The sequence below is a fragment of the Cyprinus carpio genome, unplaced genomic scaffold, assembly GCF_018340385.1.
Source record: "Cyprinus carpio isolate SPL01 unplaced genomic scaffold, ASM1834038v1 S000006696, whole genome shotgun sequence".
NCBI classification, from domain to species: Eukaryota; Metazoa; Chordata; class Actinopteri; order Cypriniformes; family Cyprinidae; genus Cyprinus; species Cyprinus carpio.
Window position 1 is genome coordinate 355015 of NW_024879308.1, and position 22110 is coordinate 377124.

Below are 22110 nucleotides of genomic sequence, written 5' to 3' on the forward strand. Positions count from 1 at the left end.
AGACTCTGGGGACGGCTTGGGTAAGATAGCTTTTATCATATCCATATAAAGAGATTAGGCTCAGACTCGCGCGCGATGTTATTATGTCGTTACTTCAGTTGTTTAAAATCCCTCAGAATGCCATTTATTCATGAGAAATATTTAAAGCTTTTTTAGAAAATGTGTTTTCTGTAGATAAAGTTCTACCACCTATTTTTCTGGTTTCCATATATTTTCCGCCTGTTTCAAACATACACTACATGGCCTTGAGTTGAATGCTTTAAAAGTGTAGGAAAACACTGATTTGGTTCTTGATAAGACAGTCCGGTCCTGTTAGCATTACGGGCCCCTCAAGGAATTTTCTCTTTCGCCACAAATGCAGTGTACAGGATTTATGCATACTTAAGATAATAGTTAGCCAACTCTTGTGTTTCCACAGGTCCTTCAAGGTATATTTGTAGAGAATAGAATCATAAATGCTGACCAATCCCTGTTATCCCGTTAAGCTGAATTTGTTTTACCCTGATGCACAAAATTAAATTAAAAATATTTTTTCCAACAATAGTATTTGAACGTTTTACTTTTGGCAACTGTGATACCATAATGTGCTTTCATTTGTAGTGTCTGTTTGGACTCTGCCAGCCATGACTGTCCCCCCCCAAATGCGAAAACCTGTCCACACTTTTCTGATATGGAGTATTTGATGCTTTCAGGAACGTCAAGATGACCGTCCAACTGAGTGTGGAGACCTTTGATGAAAGTAATCATGGACGAATGGGAACTAACAACATCCATGAGGTGAAGAGCTGTTATTCTCACTCTCTCTCTCATAAGAAAAGGCACATTATAAAATAATGCATCAATATATTGTGTCTATGGTTAAGTCAAGTTTGGTTGTTCACAGTGAAGGGGCAGGTCAGACAGTGGAATTAGCTCTATCTCAGATGACCTGAAGACCACCTGACGCGTTCTTTGGAGTCAATGGCCAGTGACCCCGAGAGTTTTAATGGCCCCGAGCGTTGAGTTACAGTACAATCACTTCCTTGTTTAGATCTTTTGCCTGGCCATTCAGGGACCACAGGGAAATGGGCTAGATCTCTGCCGTTGTATGCCCTGGAGACCCTCCCACTGGACTGGAAATGTACTCTGTACGATTGCCTTACTAATTGTCAGTGATCACAGTTGCCTCCCGGGGGCCCCCTCATAATCCACATCGACCTCCACCTGACCCCCTCCAATCACTCCACATTTTCTTTGAGAGCCGTTGGGCCTGCACGAGAATCTCCTCAGGACAATGGCACACGCTGGAGCCGAGATATTGCCTAAGCGTGACAATCTTCAACAGCCAGCGATGGGTCATGCGGTGAGATGTGCTGTGACTAGTTTAAGCTGGCGGCAAAGGTCCTGGTGACTTGCAATCTTTTGTTTGTAACGCCTGAGTTGTACATGGCTCATCGTTGCAAAACAGCAAGGCTACAGATATGGCATAGGCCATCTCATACAATAAAATGACATTTAATTTATTTTAGGAAGTAATTTTTGATAGAATGAGTGTTTCTTATTGTTAGTGATCGCAAATATATTCCATTTAGGGTTCTAATATTTTTGAGTTACAAAATGTAAGTTGTGAAGATAAAACTTAATATTGAATGACTATAAAAAAAGGACCTGCTTTAAAAACAGGCCGTCAGTTACTTGCCTGAGACCCCTAACTAATAATTTACCTAAAGTGTTCTGGGGTCTGACGATAACATTACTTGTTCATAAATGGGCCCCCAGGGCAAAATGGTGCTTAAAAAATGCTTTTCAAGTGGAAGGTGGGCCTTTTAAGATATTAATGGCAGGCCATTGGGGGGCTTAGCCTTGGTTTTGTTAAAGCATTTGAGGATCTGAGATGGCGTTTAATGGTCTTCACCAGTTCAGCACAAGGCCAGGGCTAATCTACAAAGGTTATCCTCTAAATTGCATTCAAAGCCTGGTGGACTTTACAGCCTCCTCAATATTTGAACGGCGAAGCAGTTTGTACCCATCCAATTGCCGCTAGGACAGAATAGTGAAATCTCTTAATGATGGTAGATTTATGACTCAGACCCCAGGAGAGCAAAAGTGGTTAAAACTCACTATCTTGGCCATAGCAAAAAGGAAGTGTTCAATATAAATATCGTGATTGGCAATTAGATAAGGGGCATCGATTACACCACAACGCCAGAGCTATATTATATGTTATTCATCTATAAACGGATCTTATTGAAGCAGATATGGTGTCCCTTAGTAAAAAAATAAAAATAAACTATATTTCCCCTCACATGTTTGGGGTTGTCCCAATTTTTTTTTTTAAATCAATTGAATAGTTAAATTCAACCAACTGGCCAAATCCATGCACCGATTGCCCCATGGCTCACAGGCATGGGATGAAAGAGCCACTTTGAGCGGTTAGAGAATGGATGGATATATTTTAAAAGAGGCCGGCACCTGCCCGAGGACCCCATTCAATCACATGTCCCCATTGACCTTCTACACGCATTTACTGCTATGTCTACATCCACATTGTTGCCTCTGGATTCCAACTGGTACTCCCACATTTAGTATGCACTATGTGTAAGTGCTTTGTCCTGACCAGGCTCTGCTTCACATTGTGTACAGACTCCCAATACCTGCCAATCTGTTTTGCCTATCGGTATTTACTGTCAAAATTATCGCCTCCTGTATACTAGAATCACAGACATCCCTCCAGGGTGTCCTGACCCTTTGACCCCAGATGAGTTAAAGCAAACACAGGCAGAGCAAAGTCGCAAACAAAATAAATAACTATTTTCAATTTGGTTTCATTAAAATCTGGTTTGCTCCTTCAACAGGATGAAGAACCAGCAAGTTAGTCTTTCCTGTTCTGCTGGAGGTCGAAAAAGGAGAAATACCGCACTACTTGTTCCCTAACTGTACTTGAGTCTGGAGGACTCCTCTCTCGACCCAGAGCTGGAATGTCATAGCCCACCTCCCTACTATAAACTTTGTGTCCCTCCGCCACATCCACACCACCCCGATCTGAGTTTAGATCTCCACATCTTAGTCGCTAGAAAGTCTCACACCAGTTTTAAAGGTTCTGATCGGCTGGGTACCATTTTAATCTCTGCACATTAGATTCTGTTTGATATATTTTCCACACATCTTTCCACATTCCACTTTATCCTGATTAGCTGGAGGTCCCATTCAGAGGTTCAACATTTTTTTCTCTTTCTGTGCACTTTTCAAGGTAGTGTGTGGAGTACGGTAGGGCATGCCACTTAAGTCATCCTGGCATGTTTGATATCATATGGACCCACATCAGCTATTCCTGCTGTCTAGCTGTGAGATTACTACAACAAGGGCACATTTTATTACAATAACGCGGGCCTGTTTATCTCGCAGTGGTGAATATAGCGATTTTGTCATCAGCAGAGCATTGGGTGTGGGGCGAAGTAGGGTGTGAGAATCATGTTTGTTTTCATATCGTAGAGAATGTGTAGGACAAAGGCAAGATTCCTTAGTTGTTAGTTCTAGATAAATATTTTATTGTAATGAAAAAAGCTGGAGATTTTTGGTTTATATGCTATTTTATTTTTTTTTGCGAAAATGATTTTGGAGCTCACTAAAAACGTCTCTTTTTTTTGTAGGAAAATATTTTTCTTTAGAATAAAATTTCACTCATATTTTACTGCTGTCCGACCAAACTGTCAAACAACACCACAGATCATGAATAATTGAATGTGTGGGCTGAAAATTCCTTCCCAGACACTCAGTCTGCAAATTGCAAGGACACATTGATCATCACCACTAAGGTATGCCACATGGTGTTTTCACGTATCTGTCACGCCAGTCTGATGGCCAGTTTCCCTGAGTCCTTGCTCAGTGAAGCTCAAAATGAATCACTTTTGCTCCGCATTTAGTATTTTTTTTATCATCATAGCTTGTTAATTCTGGAGCATTTTTTAAAGAAATACATCACGGCTTAACATCTTGGACTGCTTACATATGGCAGGACAGAATGGTCGTATGGGTGCGGTTACATCCAGTATCACTGTGAAAAAAGTTTCAAAAGCTTTCAGCAAGTAAATTCTTTCATGCAAATTAATCGGAAACACAAATTTGATCCAATTTGGACCACACTTAAACAGCCTTTTTCTACGTTCACATCAGTAGGTACACTTGCATTGTGTACTTTTGCCTGTAGTTATGTTGTTTACCAACTACTCGTATACAGAACAGTCACGTAATATGTTGTTGCAGCTAGTAACCAGAGGACTGTATTCTGTTATACTGATTCAGTAGTCTTTTATGCTGAATACTTACTAAAAGCTTGCAGGGCAGGCCTGTAAATATTGTCAAAAAGTGCACATATATAACATGGTCAATGATAATTATAGTAAACGCATGTGCACACATGTAGGTGCCTATCAGTATTAACTCCTTAAACATTATGGAACGAGTGGGAAATAATTGTATTGGATTTAAATCAGCATCATATATTTGACAGTTATAAAAGCAATTAGGCCCGTTATGTAATTATGTTTCAAGTCCAAGTACTATCATAGCTGAAAGAATAGTCTCCAAATAATGAAAATGTATCTACTGCCAATGATGCTTTTCAATAATGTTGTTATTATTCGCGACTGATATTGTGACGAAATTGTTATGCACTGATTTTTACATACATTATTTTGTATATACTTGTATTTTAATATTACCAAGATAAATATTAAAAGATCATATATTGTATATATAGCCTTTTCAGAGTCATGTTGAATTTGTACAGTACATGCCTGTAGATTTTAGCTACGCTACTAATAAATAAAAAGGCACAGACATAACAAGCCAAGGTTTGCCTGCCAAATTGAATTATCTTCTACAGCATGATTTCCGATAGGTCTAACCTCATTCCAGTAAGTTAGGCTAAGTATTATAAGATTCTTGGGGAGATGGTTGGCTGTGTGTCATCTGTACACTCTTTTTCCTGCTTCTTGGTCACAGAGGACACATTTCCTGAACAGGGCGAGGGTGACGGCATCTCTGTCTGTCACCAGGACAATACCTCTGATGACTATTAGCAAGAAAGGAAGGGCTTCTCCATGATTCCATCAACAACAGGGTTCTAAACCTAAAACTTACCAAGGGCCAACAGTGCCCCCCAGCTTGGCACTAACTGCTAAAAGTGAAAAAAAGGTGCATATTGTTGCGTTTCTGCTTGTCATATTGAAGATAAAACAGTTGTTTACTGTACACTTAAAAGCTCAATCGAATGATGGCGGTGTGTGTATTGGCTTGTTATGAAGGTTATGTAAAACTGATTCAGGAATTTTAAAGCTATAAACAAAACAAGGGAAGTATAGTTGGGAGGGCCATTCACACACACCTCATATATCTTCCAAGCTCACAGGGAAGTACATTTTACAGTCTCAGAGCTCTGAAGCTAATCAAGAGTTTTTCAATTTCCCTGTTGCTCTAAATTACTATGAAACATTACATGATCATGCATAAGGCTTACAGTATTTTTCCCATTTTATTTACCAGGAAAAAGTACAAAATTAACACATTTACAGTTAATCTATCATCTAGATCTATCTATCTACTATACACAATCCAAAAGTCTGCGGGTTCAGTAGGTTGTCTTAAACTTACTTATTATTTATTTATTTATATTTTTTTAAAGAAATTATTACTTTCATTCAGTAAGGAGATCATTGTAATTGATCAAAGTGGACAGTAAAGGCATTTACAATGTCACAAAAAAAAAATTTCTTTTGTACTTTTCTATACATCAAAGAATCCTGGACAAGAAATTTATCATGGTCTTTCACAAAAATATGAAGCTACACAAACTGGTTGTAACATTGATAATAATTAATTAAAAAATGTTTCTTGAGTTATGTTACATTTTAAGTAGTATTTCACAATGTATCCCATTTTTACTGAATTTTATCAAATAAATGTAAACTTTGGTGAGCCACTAAAAATATGTTCTATAGTTCTATCAAAACTTCTTTTTTTGTATCTACTGTGTCCCAAACTTTTTAAATGGCAATGTATATTATAGACATTGGTAAATGTTTTTAAACTGTACCACAGAGGATTCCGGCCCCCTATATGACATGGATTGTAAATTGCAGGCCTTGTCTAACTTTCAATAGCTTTATAATGGAATCTTCTAAAATTATCTCTGAGGAAAAATCACGACGAGATGCATTCGTAATGTTACAAGGCTCTTCTACTATTGGGACTGGTTTTGTTTTTCTTGTTCGACAATGTGTGTACATCCCTGCGTTTGCCACTTCCAGAGTCCCTTCCAAAGAATGGAAAATATGCCCTCCTGGGTTAGCAAGATGCTTCATTAATCACTTAAAAGAGGTGGTATATTCTGGCCTTGGGGGAGTCTGCCAAAAACTCCATTCACCTTCAAATTGGTAGACAAACCAGACATGCCATTGAAAATCCTAACATACACCCATTATCCATTCTCCTGTACACATTCCCATGAAAATGTGCTCTTCCCTCTGCTCGGCACTTCCCACGCTGTGTTCTGGGTGAGGGAGTTTTGGGAATGGCAGGATCGGGTGTTGGGGCGGAACACCACATCTGTACCTCTCACCTAACAGCCTGATGACAATGGGGTGGGACTTCACTCTTCCACATATGGCTTTTGCCACCTGTTTCCAAGAAAAGGGGGAACAAAATACAACATAGCCTCAAATAAGTTAAATAAACTCCCATTGATGCCCAAAGGACTGAGTCAAAGAGCTTCTGGGACTAAAATTAACACCGACCTGTTTGGTCTTTAAAAATAGTTGTCAGTAGTCGTTTTGGCCTTCAGATCAAAGTAAATTCTTTATGCTCCCAGTGGGTTCCAATGACTAAAAAATGTAACTGTTTCATATCTGTCAAGAATTCTGGACACTGAAAACAATTAAGAAATATCTGATCTACAGGTGCTAGGGGAACTCTGGACATCAAAACTGCCCCAAGAATTTGAACCATAAGACTGTCTACAAGATACTGGTATTGCTATTTGACCAGGTAACTTAAATCTTCTTGCCTGGTTCATGTTGTAAAGAAAAACACAGATGGGATTACCTGGATAGAAACTCATAAAATGAGAATGGTAATTCAAACTGTTGCAAATGTTAGTAAAGTGCGAAAAGCTTTCAGAATGAACTCAAGTTTGAGTACGTAGCACTGAACTGATTGGGGGTCTGTGGTTTTATCTGACAGAACCCCCAGAAAAAAGTCAACAGTCAATTTTGGACCAAACAACTAAGATCTGCTCCAGTAAAAATCCATCCCATACTGCCCTCCTATAGTCCGTCTTGCAAGAATATATGACGCATGGTATGCGCCAACTGGCGTCTGTTTCACAGACAAGGCGTCATTTATGGAGGCATCGAACAGAGTTCGGCGGGGGGGTTTTGGGAAAATTCAGTTGGGCTACATTACATTTATAGCCATTGGATATTTCAAAAATAAAAAGTTTGACAGGAAATTCTTCAACAAAACTTCTGACATTTACTCATTCGGATTTCACGACAGGAGAATTAAAACCTAGGGACATTACTTGCATAAAGTTTCTGTGATAAAACCAAACATGTGGTAATGAGTACCTTACATACATTTCTGAAATAGCCCATAAATTCTCAAGAAAAAAAAAAAAAAAAACATGTTTATTTCCTAGTAAATATAAATGTATAGCAATATTCTTATGAACAGTATCATGACCCTAATTCTCATGTGGTAGAAAAAAAGAGATAGTATATAAGTCATAATTAACATCAAACTATTTTGAGTAAAAAAATCTGTCCCCAAAACCACCATACATTTGAGCACACAGGTGTTGTTATTTTGAAGTTTCCAAGAAAGGTATAAATCTGTCATGCTGAGGAGCTTCTCTGTCCTCAGATAAACCATTCTTCCTTAGAAAGAAGAGAACGGAATCCTTTCCGTTATAAAAAACTGTGCACAAACAAAACTTTTCCTTTGTTTAAAATCCATTTCCATCCTGTATTTAAGCCTTTCAACAAGACAAACATAACGTGACCATAATCTACTAACAAATAAAATAAATAAATAATAAAAATAGACCCATTTCATTATTACTACTAAGAGAGTGCTCTCTCGCATCTCTCTCTCCCTCTCTCTCTCTCTCTCTAGCAATTCTTAATGGATGCATAGGCTTAGTCTAAACATTTTACTCATTTGTTTGTGTTTATGTACTAGAACATACAGTCCTACAGTGACATTACCGCTATCTCAATTGTCATATCTAAACAACGGTCAGGCCAATGCCACAGGCTATATCAAATTTTCATACTGATGATGAATAACGAAAAGCAATGTGACAACATTAGGCAACTGTGCAACAGAAATTTATCTGATTATATATGGTCACTCACATACAATCATTGGTTGCAAGTAATTTCACAGAAATGTTGATGCTCAGTGAGCCGTAGAAGCGACGCAAACTAAATGACTTTGGTGAATACTGCCCTCTAGAGGTTGCCTTTCTTCTGTAATTGTGCTGATTAATTTTATAATAATGAAATCTCAAGATCACTCTTAATTTCATTAAAAAATGAAAGGATTTTTTGTAGAAATAACGTGTTGTACCATAAATGTCAGAAAATGTGTCTTAAACTACGTTTTAATTCGCTAGGTTTTAAGTCGCTCTTGCAGCTGATTGACCAGCAGAGGGCCCGTTCGCTGCGCTGCGCTTTGAGTCTCCAAACCAACCTGTCGCTTTCTGTATTGTGTTACCCTGCATCAGCAACGTGTGTGCTCACGGAATGTGTTTCTTGCTTGCATCTAATTGATAGCATGGACTTACACGCTTTTATAAATGAATATCTGTCACCATGTGAAACCTGTTCTTTTTTTTTATTGTTCTGGATCATTCAAGGCAAGCTAACATGAATCATGTCATTACAACAGTTAAAAGCCTGCATATTTTCCAAATAGCTTGATTATAGCTATACACTAGCATAGCACAGACATGAGGTCACTAACTGGTCCAAGCTGGAACATGGATAAGCTGGACTCTGGTGTTGTTGTGATCATAGTTGGTTTTGTTTGGGCTGTATGTCAGTAGACCACCTCAGACTTCTAAAAAAAACAGCTCAAGCTGATATAACATGATTTTTCCAGTAGGGGTATAGATTTAATTTCATATCATCATCTTTATTGTTTTTAATCAGTTTTTATAGAAAGAAAACTATAAATTATGATGTGCTGCAGTATTGAAACTGTAGCAAAACACATTTTGTACTTTATAAACTTTGAAGCACTGATTTGATGATCAGTCTCGCTGTAACTGTAGGACACGTTTAAGGGAGATGCAGTTCCTTGCTATGTTCAAAGGTTAATCATTACACCACACAGAAAATCACATTAAATATCGTTTTGACATATTTATGTTATGAGGGTTGTAGCATAAAAACAAACAGATTGCATAAAGGTTTTATCTGTGCATCATCACAAATCTGCCAAAAACTGTCCTACTTTTTCATAGTTCACTGTATCATACAGACATGTGATGATCTATGATGGAAATCCATGATCAGATGTTTGTTTTTCAAAAGTTTAGTGAACAAACAGTAAACTAAAATGAATTTAGTAATCTGTTACAGTATATCACTTTATAAAGATGAGACATGGGTTTATGCATTGCCTTCTTGAAAATGATTGCAAATGTCTCGTGAATGGTCCCTAAATTGATGAGTTAAAATCATTTTTAAAACATCTTATTAACAATGTGTAAAATTAATATACATGCATTTTATGCCAGTGTATTATTGGAAAAGCTTTACAAAGTAATTGTATTTTTAAAAAAATGCATTTATGAGAGCAAAAGACTTTAAATTAAATAAAAAAAGCTCAAATCACCAGTTTTGGAAAACAGCAGTATATAAAACATATTTTTTAATATTTTCATATATATATATATACTATATATATATATATATTATATATATAGTACGATATATCATATATATATATATATATATATATATAATGCTTTGTATAGTAAACGAATGTAAAATGAATTTAATTTATAAAATCTATAAATTTTAGTCATTTATAGTAAATAAAGTCCAAACACATATATTTTCAGATGAAATGTACTGTCCCTTTCTTAATGTAACATCTGGGACAAGAGAGTCAAGCCTGAACAGGCTACTGTCTGCATATGTTAATGATTAAAATACCCCAGAAACCTCGCAGGTAAAAAAGAATTAACAACTCGTTAAATATTTCGACTACAGGGCCGACACGCACGACACATTGTCGTCGCATGGGTACTGTAGGTGACTACCTCACCTATTTCCATAAACCGGAATTAGCTGTGAAGTGTGACCCGAGAGTGTTATGGTGTGAGGGATACGGAATGTAAAAAGTTCGCCTTACTTCAAGACACCTTCTCCCGCTTTGCACCTCTTTTACAATAGTATCCTTTAACAAATAGCCTACGCATGGACTCTGAAGGCGAGAAAGTGGCATGGGTACTATGCAGATGTGACGTTCCCATATCCACAGGTTGAGCTCCATTAGAGAGAAGAGAGCACAGTAAAACTGTTCAAGCGACCCTTAATCGCCGAATGACGCTGCCTGCCTATAAGCACGTCACAGCTCATTTCACTTTTATGATCAACACTTATTTTTACGATAAAATATATAATAAAAAAAAAGTCATTGCTGTTGTTGTGTTTTCGCGTGTGTAATTAAATAAAATTCAATATAATATACAGCCTAATTTATATTAACAAATAAAAACATTTATAATCAAATATAATGATTGGTATTAAAAAAAATAAAAAACATATATATATAAAATATAATAAGTTATTAGTTAAGTTATACAAGTTATTTGCTTGTTTGGTTAACTTTTTTTTTTCTTTAAAGGACTTTTTTGAAGTCAAACTGAGACAGATCTGACAAAGCTCCTTTGCAAATTGTCTTTTTAAAAAAAGAGAGAAGAATGGTTTTGAACTTAATGTGTTTGACTCCTTAAGTCATCTACAGTCTATAACTAAGCTTATTGAATACTGATGAACATTGAAGAAGTGATTTTAGGTGCATGTAAGTCTGAGGTGATGCAAAAATCTGGCGCTAAGGGAATCTTTGAGGGCTTGGGTGGTGTTATTGGCTGGTCATTTGCATGCAAATCGAGAGGTTTTGAAAGTCGTGGCTGACGTCAGGAGGGCTTGGGTTATCCTTAGCCACCACCACCTTGACAACAGAGTCACATCATGTTTGATTGAAGCACGTCCAAGCCTTCGCTACGTCGCCGTGGGCGGGGGTGTGGAGATCATTTTGGACTAACCACACGTGAGATAAATAGTATTGAGTCAGGCCTTGGTGTTGTGAGTGATATTTGGCTTGATGTAATGCTGGCATGTTGCCTTAAAAAAGTTTTCTTAGGGGTATTTCTTTCGAATCATGTACGTTGGATACCTTTTGGATAAAGAGGGAAGCATGTAGCACCAAGGATCCGTGCGAAGAGCTGGAATCAGTCTTCCACCACAGAATTTTGTCTCCACACCACAGTATTCAGATTTTACAGGATACCATCATGTGCCCAACATGGACACACACGCGCAGTCAGCGGGGAGCATGGGGCCCTCCTTACGGCGCACCGAGAGAGGACTGGGGCGCCTACAGCTGGGACCTCCAAACACTATTTCTGCACCTATGAGCAGGTTCATCCCCCGGGACAAGTTTCCGGGAATAGCTTTGCTCGTCAGATATAATGCCATGCACGGGCCGGGATCAGCGGGTGCTGCCCCTCCACCACCTGAAAACATTTCTGTGGGCCAGCTTTCACCTGAGAGGAGAAAGACGCAATTCCTATCAGTGGATGAGCAAAACCGTTGCAGTCCTCATCAACGCGGTAAGGCCAACAAATGTCTTTCAATAAAATCTAATTCATTGAATATTTATATAATTCAATAAAATAAAATCTAATTCAATAAAGAAATAATAAAAATATAATAAAATAAAAGCTTGCTGAGAATTTAAAATATATGGCATAATACGCATAAAGCAAAACGTTTAAATATTGTCTTTTTTTATGAAGTAATCTTAAAACATGCAAACTGCGCAATAATTTTAAGGTCTTGAAATCAGTGATCGAAACGTACAAAATGACAGTAAGTTCACGCTTATATCCATTTTCTCGATGCAGGCAGAATAAAAAATTACCAAATTTAAATCATGCTCCCCAATTTACATAGGTTATAGCCTACTAGAATGTGTAAAAGTTTATATATATATATATATATATATATTATTATATGATATATATATATAGGATAGGTAGTATAGCCACACACACGCACCACACACACACACACACCACTCATGATTAATCATGATTAGGAAAAAACATGTCTACAAAATCTCACAAGGCTTGCACAAAAACTTAATTTTGGTTTTAATATTAGGACAAAAGAATCTTGCAAAAGGGACAAAATCGCTGTAAGGATAATAAATTACATTGTGTAGGACATAGGGACTACATCTGACCAAAAATATTACGAAATAGTAAGGCTTGCCTTAGAGAAATGGGCAATAGTGTGTTACACACTCACTAACTTAATTCGGTGCGGAAAATTTGTGGCAGTCCTTAAAAAAAAAAAAAACGAATATCGGAGTTATATTCAGTATAATTAGTTCCGTTACGCATGGGCCAAATAGTTGGGGGCAAAAATGAGGTTTGTTGGGATATTTGGCGCCAGGGTCAACGTTGTGATGATAATGTAGCGACTCCCTGTAAAACAACATGTGAGGTCTACTTTTTCCCTGTTACATGGTCTCAGGTTTTGAGGGTTATTTCTGTATATCAGGGCGGCGACTCTTTCCAAAAACAAAACAGCCTTTTTCCACTTTGATATGCGGCATCGCGTCGGTTCCTCTGGGGTCTGCTGCTTACGCTGGAGAGGGTTAGCTATTACCTCAAAGAGTTGACAAATTTCAGCTAGAGCAGCATGATGGGAAAGGAGGGAAAGTTCTCCACCTGTCATCCGTGACGCATGTTTACAAACCACTGCAGCGAAGCAAAGAAAGTGCACGTCCAAAGTTTACCAGACTACCTAGTACTGTGTAATAAAGAGGAACTGTACCTTTTTCATTTCTTAACTAAATTGCTCATGCGCTGAAAAAAACTGACAGTTGTGGGAAAAATGACATGGTGAAAGGTAGTTAATAGGGTCCCAGTATTTTACCATTACGACTCAACATCGGTCTCTAGGGGGTTTCAAGTGTTACAGTCCAGATCTTTTCGTTAAGATTCACAAATGACGACAACCAAAAAGCAATCCAAACTACTGGGTGCTAAAACAAATTTATTTATTAGACAGGTCAGAGCTTCACTATAGTGACCTGTGTTACACAACCGCGGGGGGGGGAAGGGGGGGGGAAAAAAATAAGGAGGGGCAGCCTTATTAAAAAAATAAACATATCCTTCGTTGCGTTCCTTAGTCGCTTCTGCAGGCGGCTACATAAATAATTATTTTTTAGTATAGTCAGGCCCTATATAGCTTGTACTGTCTCAACATTCCATCAAACAATGAGCTCAGTCCAGGACACGCTGGCCTCTTGGTTGTGGAGGAACAGATTAATTTGAGGGTATAAAAGGCGAATATCCCGCACTCGTAAACTTCTTTGTAGAGACTTGTAGTTGTCTCGTTGTTAGATCACCTTCGTGTGCACTTATGTTACTGTCTTTGGGGCGTCCTCTTTCTTCTTGCCAGTTTGTTTCATCAAAATATCTTCTCTCACGAAGATCAGAGAGTTTCAAAGTTGCATATCTAGCAATGTATATAAAAACTTACGAGGTTACTGAGAGGGAACAATGCGATTGTGAGTAGTTAAAGTCCACATTCGCGTCAGTCATCTCCAAATTTAATACACGTTGCAATGAGGGATAAGTAATAGGCCTAATGATTGTAAATGCAACATACATGTAAGAGAAGAACGTCAAGTATGATAAAAATAATTTAAATATAATTTTATGGAAATTTATAATCTCTACAAAGCCACAAGTTTCTTCCTACCTGCTTCAAATATTATTAATAGCAGTATCACACAGTTTACGCACGACGTTTAATTGGTTATTATTTGATTATTATTTTGAATCTCTGGTATCCAGTGTTTTATGACAAATGTCCTTCATTTTATCAACATATATGTTTTTCATACTTGAATTCATGGGGGTATTCATTTCTTATTTCTTAGGCAAACAGAACGAATCGAGAAATATCGAGTGGTGTACACAGGACCATTGGAAACAGCTTGAGCAAGAATTGTCATTTGGAGCTTGAGAAAGAATTATCATTTTAATCGCTACATCACGGAATCATCATACGAAAATCCGGCATTGGCAGTCAAACCTCGGGCTTTTCAGCACAGTGCTCTAAGAACAGGTAACAAATAGACTTCACCTTTAGATGGTGGGGGGGGAGTTACTTAGATATAATTAGTTTTCCTATCTCACGAAATAAGTTGAAAAAATATAGAAGTTTCTTTCTTCTATAAACCGTTTTGTCTCTTGTCTTCACAGGTAAAGATTTGGTTTCATGAACCGCAGAGCTAAAGGAAAGGAAATTAATCAAAAAGAAGCTGGGAGTGTGGTCTGACGGCGCGCAGCGACAGAGGATCAGTTCACAGCGATCCCAAGCACGGTTCTGTGTCAGTCCCCTGAAACCGTACCGGAGGTGCCACGGTTCCACTGAGTCCGTCAGACATACACGGTTCTCGGGGGGGGGGGGGGGAGGGGAGAAGCTGTACCACCCACCCCCAGGAATGAAACGCTTGTAGGTTTTTGATTACTGGCACATCTATGAGGAACACTACAGCAAAGTTACTGTCACCTCAGTGAACTCGAACTTGAAAGATACCAACTTTCACAACTGAAAGCAACTCCAACACGCTGAAAGGACAACAGAACCGCAAGCTGGACCGCTCGCGTGGACAAAACTGACTTACAAACTTATTACACGACAGGCATCAACTCAAGGCGCGCGTTGTGGATTACCCACAGAAGAATCACGTCCTTAAATGCAACGTATAATTCTGGAGGCTCTTCAAATATTGAATTTTAAATAGAATAGCTTTTTTCAAATGAGAAAACGAAAAAAAAAAAACGTCTGGATCGTCTGATCCAGAGACTCAATATTTTAATGGTTTGTTTGGTGTTTTTTGCTCAATTAAGATATAATATCATCAGTTTCCTGTATGTTGGTTACGTGTATTAAATGTTTGGTACATAAAATGAAACTACTACAAGTACATAGCGTTTCTCGGTATGTAGAAATGATCCTTTACCCCCGTGGCCTGTTTAAACTTTGTATTTGTCTGTGTAAAACCCGGATGACGCTGCGAGGGCCGGGGTGCTGTTTTATGCTACAGACGTTTGTGTCCATAGCGACATCCTAAGCGAAAAGGGGGTGTTTGGAAGCCTGCCCTTTTTTTTTCACCTGTTTTATGTTGTCAGGTTTCACATTCCTAACAAACGTTATTAAACTTTGTATTCTCAACTCAGTATGATAGGCCTAGAATAGAAACAAAATTTTGCAATATGATTTTTTTAAATCCTGTCTTGATAAATAAGGCTATTTAAACTAAATGAAATATAGGCCATTAGTATGGTCAATCTGGTTTAGGACATTTACCTTTAATTTCGCCTTTTAAAACCGTGAAACCACCGTAACTCGGTATAGGCCTAGCTACACTGGTATTTTGGGCTTGTTTTTCAATTAAGGCTGAACAATTTAAAATTTGTTAAGTTCTATAGTTCTAGTGTTTCTGTACAAATGGCAGTAGCCTATTGAATTGAAGTTGGATGATTATAACCAACAACAACAACACAGAAAAAGGCTTATTTTGGCGTCACTTATTATGTAGCCTACATTTGTTATAAGCACCCATTTAAGCAATTTTAAGTTTAACGGTTAGCGCGATTTTTTCCAAAAAAAAAAAAAAAAAAGTTACAAATAATGTCTCAAAACTAAATTGTGATCGAACAGGGACTGTGTCATTGAATCTGTTAAAAATGATTTACCAATAAACAAAGTGTCTGTCAGGAACCTTCAATGCGAGTTAATCTTCACAGAATAAGCCTTTTGGGAGGGAAATCTGTATAAATATAAATTTTTATTTCTAACACAACAGGTTTGCAAAGTTGCAGCACTTCAGCTAAACACTGCAGGTCATCAGTGTGACCAAAGTGCTTTTCTGTTGTAACCTGCTTGTTATTTATGGTTTTTAGGTATTTAAAAATTGAAACAAAAAAAATCACACAGTTTGATAATACAAGCAATAAGAAGGACTGGGTTTGCGGTTTCACTGCTTTGCATTTATCTTTAAATGAACACAGTTCCATAAATCCTATGGGTGTCCCATGGACTTTTATTACAATTAATGCATTAGTAGGCACAAATCCCTTTTATTGTGAGGCTTGTTGTTTTATGTTTAATATCACAACAAACTATTAGGCCTACTGTATCTAACATCCAAATTGGCCAGGGAAAATATCAATATCAATAGCCTAATTCAATATTACCACCCAAGAAACGGGAATCAGAACAAATATATTTTCTTTAAATTGTTTGGAAAAAGGCCTATAAATGGAGGCCCCTGTCAAAAAAATCGCAAACCGCATATATTCGGCTTCCACAAAGCCCTAAATGTGCTCCTATGTGTTACGCACTGTGATGTTTTTAAAATTGTTGTCTATTTATTTAGGCCTAAATTTTAAGTAGGCGTATTGTTTCATTGCTAAAAAAAAACTACACAAAATCGCCACGTTATAAAAACCTCATAGGAAGAACAGAAGTTTACATTTCAGTGCAGCTCAAATAGCTACTTTATTTCAGCACCTCTAAATTTAATAAGGCCATCAACACTCCCTCACTTTCTGTGTGAAAACGATAGTACATTGAAGAGTTTCAGGTTGGCCCTTTTGTAATTTATTCGTGCGGAGTGCCCAGTTGATCGCTCCGTCATCGGGGCGCCGTGCCGAAGACGTCATAGAGCGTCCCTACGGATCGCCCAACATGGCGGACCGCTTTGACTACCATTCTTTATGAGTGTTAGAAGAAGAAGATCATCACAGAGAGAATTGTGAGTGAATAGCACCTCGTCAGATACAACTGTCCCGACCCTGTGGTCATAGCGTGGGGCCGGTCACATCACCGTGTAAGCGTATTGAAATGCGTATGAATGTGTCACTGTTAGCTCATGTCTGTGTTTGTAGCCTCCATGGCTAATTCTCACTGCACGATTTTTTGGCGCTAAGTTGTGGTATCAAAAACACACGCAAACGTTACTCCGCAGCTTCTCCAGCTGTGTGCTGACAGTGATTTTTAAAGCGGAAGAATCAGTCCCTCCTAATCCGAAGCCTTTGTTGTTAGCACAGAGATTCTATGGTTTTAGTTTGCTGGCACGTGGATAAAGGCTGCCCCGTAACCACAACTATCATACTCATTAGGACCTTGCTCTTTAATTTTAATAGTTGTTTTGGTAACCTATACTGTAGCTTTTGCAAAGTGAAACTCGAGAGATAGTAATTTTAATTAATGCAATAAACTTTCTTGGGACCAGTAACTAGCTACCCCCTTATAACTGTCATTTTAAGACACACATTTCTGTAAGTTCAGTCACCACCTAAGACTAAGTAAGAGCTACGTTTATGAGACTTGTTTTATTTATTTAATGAGGTAAACAAGTGTGTGATATTTTCTATCATGACAGCAAACCTAGTAAAACTGCAGTGGGATTATAAAAGAAACACTCATACAGCCTTCATATTTTCCTGGCAATTCACGTTCGTAATAATGTAGAAACTGAACTCTTCTTTCACTTCGTTGTGTCTTTGTGTTGGCTCGTCCAATTCAGTCGCTTTAACGGTGTCCATTTACACTCTAACTGAAAACCTGACTAAAATTAGAAGACAAAGAGTTAAAAAGCTTAAATGTGTGGGACATTACCATCATAAATTATGATAATAAAAAGTCATTAATCACATTAGTCAGTTTGACTTTCTTCCTCAGTTTTGAATTTATTTCTCATAATATCTCATAATTTGCCAACTTAGAATGTCATAATTGAAACATTTACCGGCTCATACTATGGACTTAGTGTCTCTATAGTGTATTTTTTATTATGACGTCTATAATTTTTAACTTTCTTTTATCATTATTTCTCGATATCGAAGTATCTCGTCATGAATATTGTGTGTCACCAAATGCATTATGTGTAGTTTGTTTTGTGGCAGAAATGACCTTCAGCATATCTTTTACCCTCCCCCCCCATAATCATTAACCTATACAACAAAAAATAAATAAATAAAAAAAAAATCTTGTGTTTTTGCAGTTTGACTTAAAGCACCACAAATTCTGACAGCCAGAGCTTTTCCTTCTCCAATTCTGTTCCGCACATCGCGTGAACAGTGTAATGATTTCTTTCTGACACTCGCATCTAGTCAATAAATTCATGGTAAAATTGTTGATTTATAGTGTGAATAAAATATCTTTTCCCTGTTGACGCTTCACCTTTACTCATTATTCACCGTAGCGTTGAGTTTTTTCTTGATTTAATACAGAATCCCCTTGATGACGTCTCTAAAATGGTTTTAATCCGAGTGTGCCTGCGTTTTTTGCAACAGAATGCGTGCTGTTCAATAAGTAAACCGTCACAGGGCTCCGAGTCAGCAGGTGATCCCAGCGCTGGGAGGACACAGCTTGCAGAACAAAATGCTCCCGTGACAGTAAAAATGAAAGGAAACACTGTGCCGTCCACAGAATACGGAAGCTTCCCTGGGGTCGGACGCAGAAATACAAAAAAAGGCTTCATGGGGATGATCAAGGCCGAGGGTGGAAGTTGTCGGGGCAATAAAGCAGAGCTCCATTGTAGTGTGCCCAGGGTGACGTGATGAGATTGAGGTCAGGCATTATGCATGACTGAAGGGTGCAGATCAGGCCTGCTGGGCTTTACTTCCGACGTTCTTTTGCTGTTTGCAAAAGAGACCTTTGCATCCTGTCATAAAAGCTTACATACCTCCCGTTTTTATTGGCGTACCTACCCAGAGAAGGAATGGAGCAGCCAGTCATGGTGTTGTTTAGACGGCGCAGCCAACAGGCCACGTGCTTATCTCATTTTTTTTGTCCGCTCCTTTTGCCGCTGATAGTGTCAGAGCTCGGCTGCGCAAGGTTACAAGCGGTGCAATTGCAAAGACTCTCCATAGAGCATTCTTGTCAAAATTTTAAACTTGTTTTGTTTGTCTCAAAAAAAAAAAATTCCAGTGACTTTTTATGGAACTCCTTTTATTGTCTCCCCCTTCTTAGTATTTTTTTTAACTGATTGTCTTGTGTTTTTATTTGACCTTTTATAGTTCTATTAAAATATTTTTCTTTTATTATTAATTTTATTATAATTTTGTACTTTCTATTTTCTTAACTAAGAATGCACAGAGAACCATGTACTGGCTTATTTACCGTCCTGTTTTTGCTCCTGCTCAATCATCGGCTTCTTAGGTTTGCTCCAGAGGAGTTTTCACAGACGAGCATCAATCGAGTCCAAACGCTTGCTTTAAGAAGAACCTGCCCGGTCAATGTGAAATGGCGGCTCGCCTCTCGTACAGGCGCTCTGTACTCCTGTTGCCGTGTTTGCGTGTAGTCAACTGGGGCCTGCAGGCCATGTTTGCCATGTCATATGTCCTTCCAACAAGAGAGTGAGTCATTCTCCCTCAACGGGAACGGTTCCTTTTGCCCCTACATTAATTCTCATATTAATTTACTTATTGCCCGTCCATTTGAGCATCTATAAAAAATAAACCCCTGGTCGAGTGAGGAGGCAAAGTACGAAACCACATCCACTTTTATTTAACTGTGTTGTTTTTAACTGATTTAAGGTCAGATGGCATGGCCTTTCTTGAATTGTGGACAAGGTTGGACTTTTAACAACGACAAATTTTAATTTAGTAGGCCGGCACGAGGGTGCTTTGATCATAAGGTGCTTACGAACGTACGCTCAGGGGGTGTGAGTCTTCACGTCGTACGTTGCACTGGGTATTACACCCTCGAGTTGCAGACTGAAGATGTTCTTATTGGATCATTTGTGTAAAGGGGTGCTGTAAGCTGTAGAGCCCTGTGAAAACATTCTGTGGTGCGTAATCTACCGCTACACGCTCTTTATCGTGGGATTGGTGAATATAATGCTAAGTTCATTTTGAGTGCACAGTCCTCGCACATAGTCTGGGTTGGTTTGGTGGCGATCAGGCAGTTCGAAGTGGCCTACGGCAAAAGTGAAGCAACAACGGCCTTGAGGATCAGGACAGATAATGGGAACATGCCAGGCTGAAGATTATATTACACAAGGAAGCTGCATTGCTGCCAGAGCGCATTCATTCCTCCAGGGGTTTTAGCTGCCATGTTGAGAGTCGTTTAAGTTCTTGGTGTGTGGGTGGAATAGCGATTCCATCTCAATGGAATGGCTACCAGTGTTCACCGCTGGGTCAAATGCGAGTTTCGCCCGAAGGACTCTCGGCGTGTTTACCGCGGTCGAGCCCATGTTTCTTTGGCGCTGTGGGCCTATAGCAGTGATATAGTTTCAGAGTTAGCTCCGGTCTACCGAGCCTGTGGAAAGGGGCAGCATTAACGCCACCAGTTTGAATTCTGTGTTTGTGAGTCTTTGAAGCTTTGACTGACATGTCCAGTACGTGCGCGCTGACACGTGATAACGGAAACTCCGCTTGAGCACTGTGGACCAACTGCCCTGAGACCTCGCTAACCCTTGTGTGTAAAAGTGTGTCGAATGAAGTGTGCGAAGTGCGTGTACTCGCTATATTTTGGCAGATCTACCGTTGACGGGCTCTTTAGTCTACCTGTCTCTTCCCCGTGTCCTCGCCGTTCAGCTGGGGCCCTGCGCTGGAAACTCAGCAAGCGTAAAATGTGAGAGCATAACAATCATTGTCATGGGAATATGTTAAGTTCAATAGATTTTTTTATTTATTTAGTTTTTTCATGAAATGTCGGAGAAATGGTAATTAGAAGTACATTCTTTTTCCTTTTTCTATTTTAGGGCTCTAAGCTGCTACCGTAAATGATGCAAATGCTGCACAAAATTTAAATGTGCAACAATCATTTAACTCTAAGGGACCGGTTTGGAAAACTTTTTGTCAAATTCATCTCATTAGAGAATTGTGTCAGAATTTATGTGCACAGGTAAATTGTGACTGACAAAACATGTCTCCTTATACGTCAGTAATAAATTCAGCCTCTCATTTTTTGTATGATTTCAGATTCACCAGTTTGTTATTGTAAATCAATTATAAATCATTACATAATATTTTAATACAAAATTAAAACAAGATGCCATTTTTTTTTTTGGTTTGAATCAGCTCTGAGGGAATACTTTGTTTGGGTGTTAACTATAATCAAAAATACACGTATTTTTTTACTATAGTTAAAAACATACACTTTTAAAACAACGGTGATATTTATGTGGCACAAATACAAAAACCATATTCATTAAAGTGATCGCATCAAATTTAAAACTTATGGTAAATACAACTAGAAGCACCAACCTATTTATGGTACCTTTCAAAAATGGTTTGAAAGATGTCTTTTATGCTCACACAAGGCGGCTTTTATCAAAAGACAGTAAGACTGTGGAATATTTTTACAAGTTTAATAACACATTTTTTTCTGTGTGAATGTTTTAAAAATGTCATTTATTTTCCTGAAGGGAAAGCTGAATTTTCAGCATCAATACTCCCACTCTTCAGTGTCACATGCTCTTTAAAAAAAATTACTTCTAATATGCTGATTTGCTGAAATGTAAATCTGTTGTAACATTTTTAGTTCCAGTATTATATTCTATCTATATAATTAATAAAAAAAAAAATCTTACTGGTCGGACGCACTCAAAAGAACTTGGAACGACAACACCCGTAATCACAGTACCTTGACTGGTTAATAAAAAAGTCAAAAGTAAGAATCTCTTGGCACTACCGTGAGCTGAAAGCCATTTCTTGAACACAACATGTTTATCGAGCAATTCTGGTAATTTTGTAACTATAAAGAGTAATTTGACACCTAAATGTTTAATTCAGGTTCC

General features: G+C 38.2%; 1 pseudogene; it reads left to right on the forward strand.

Annotated features, from left to right (window-relative positions):
- Window positions 1-11433: 11433 nt before the first annotated feature.
- Window positions 11434-14290, forward strand: LOC109052164 (annotated as a pseudogene).
- The last annotated feature ends 7820 nt before the right edge of the window (window positions 14291-22110 follow it).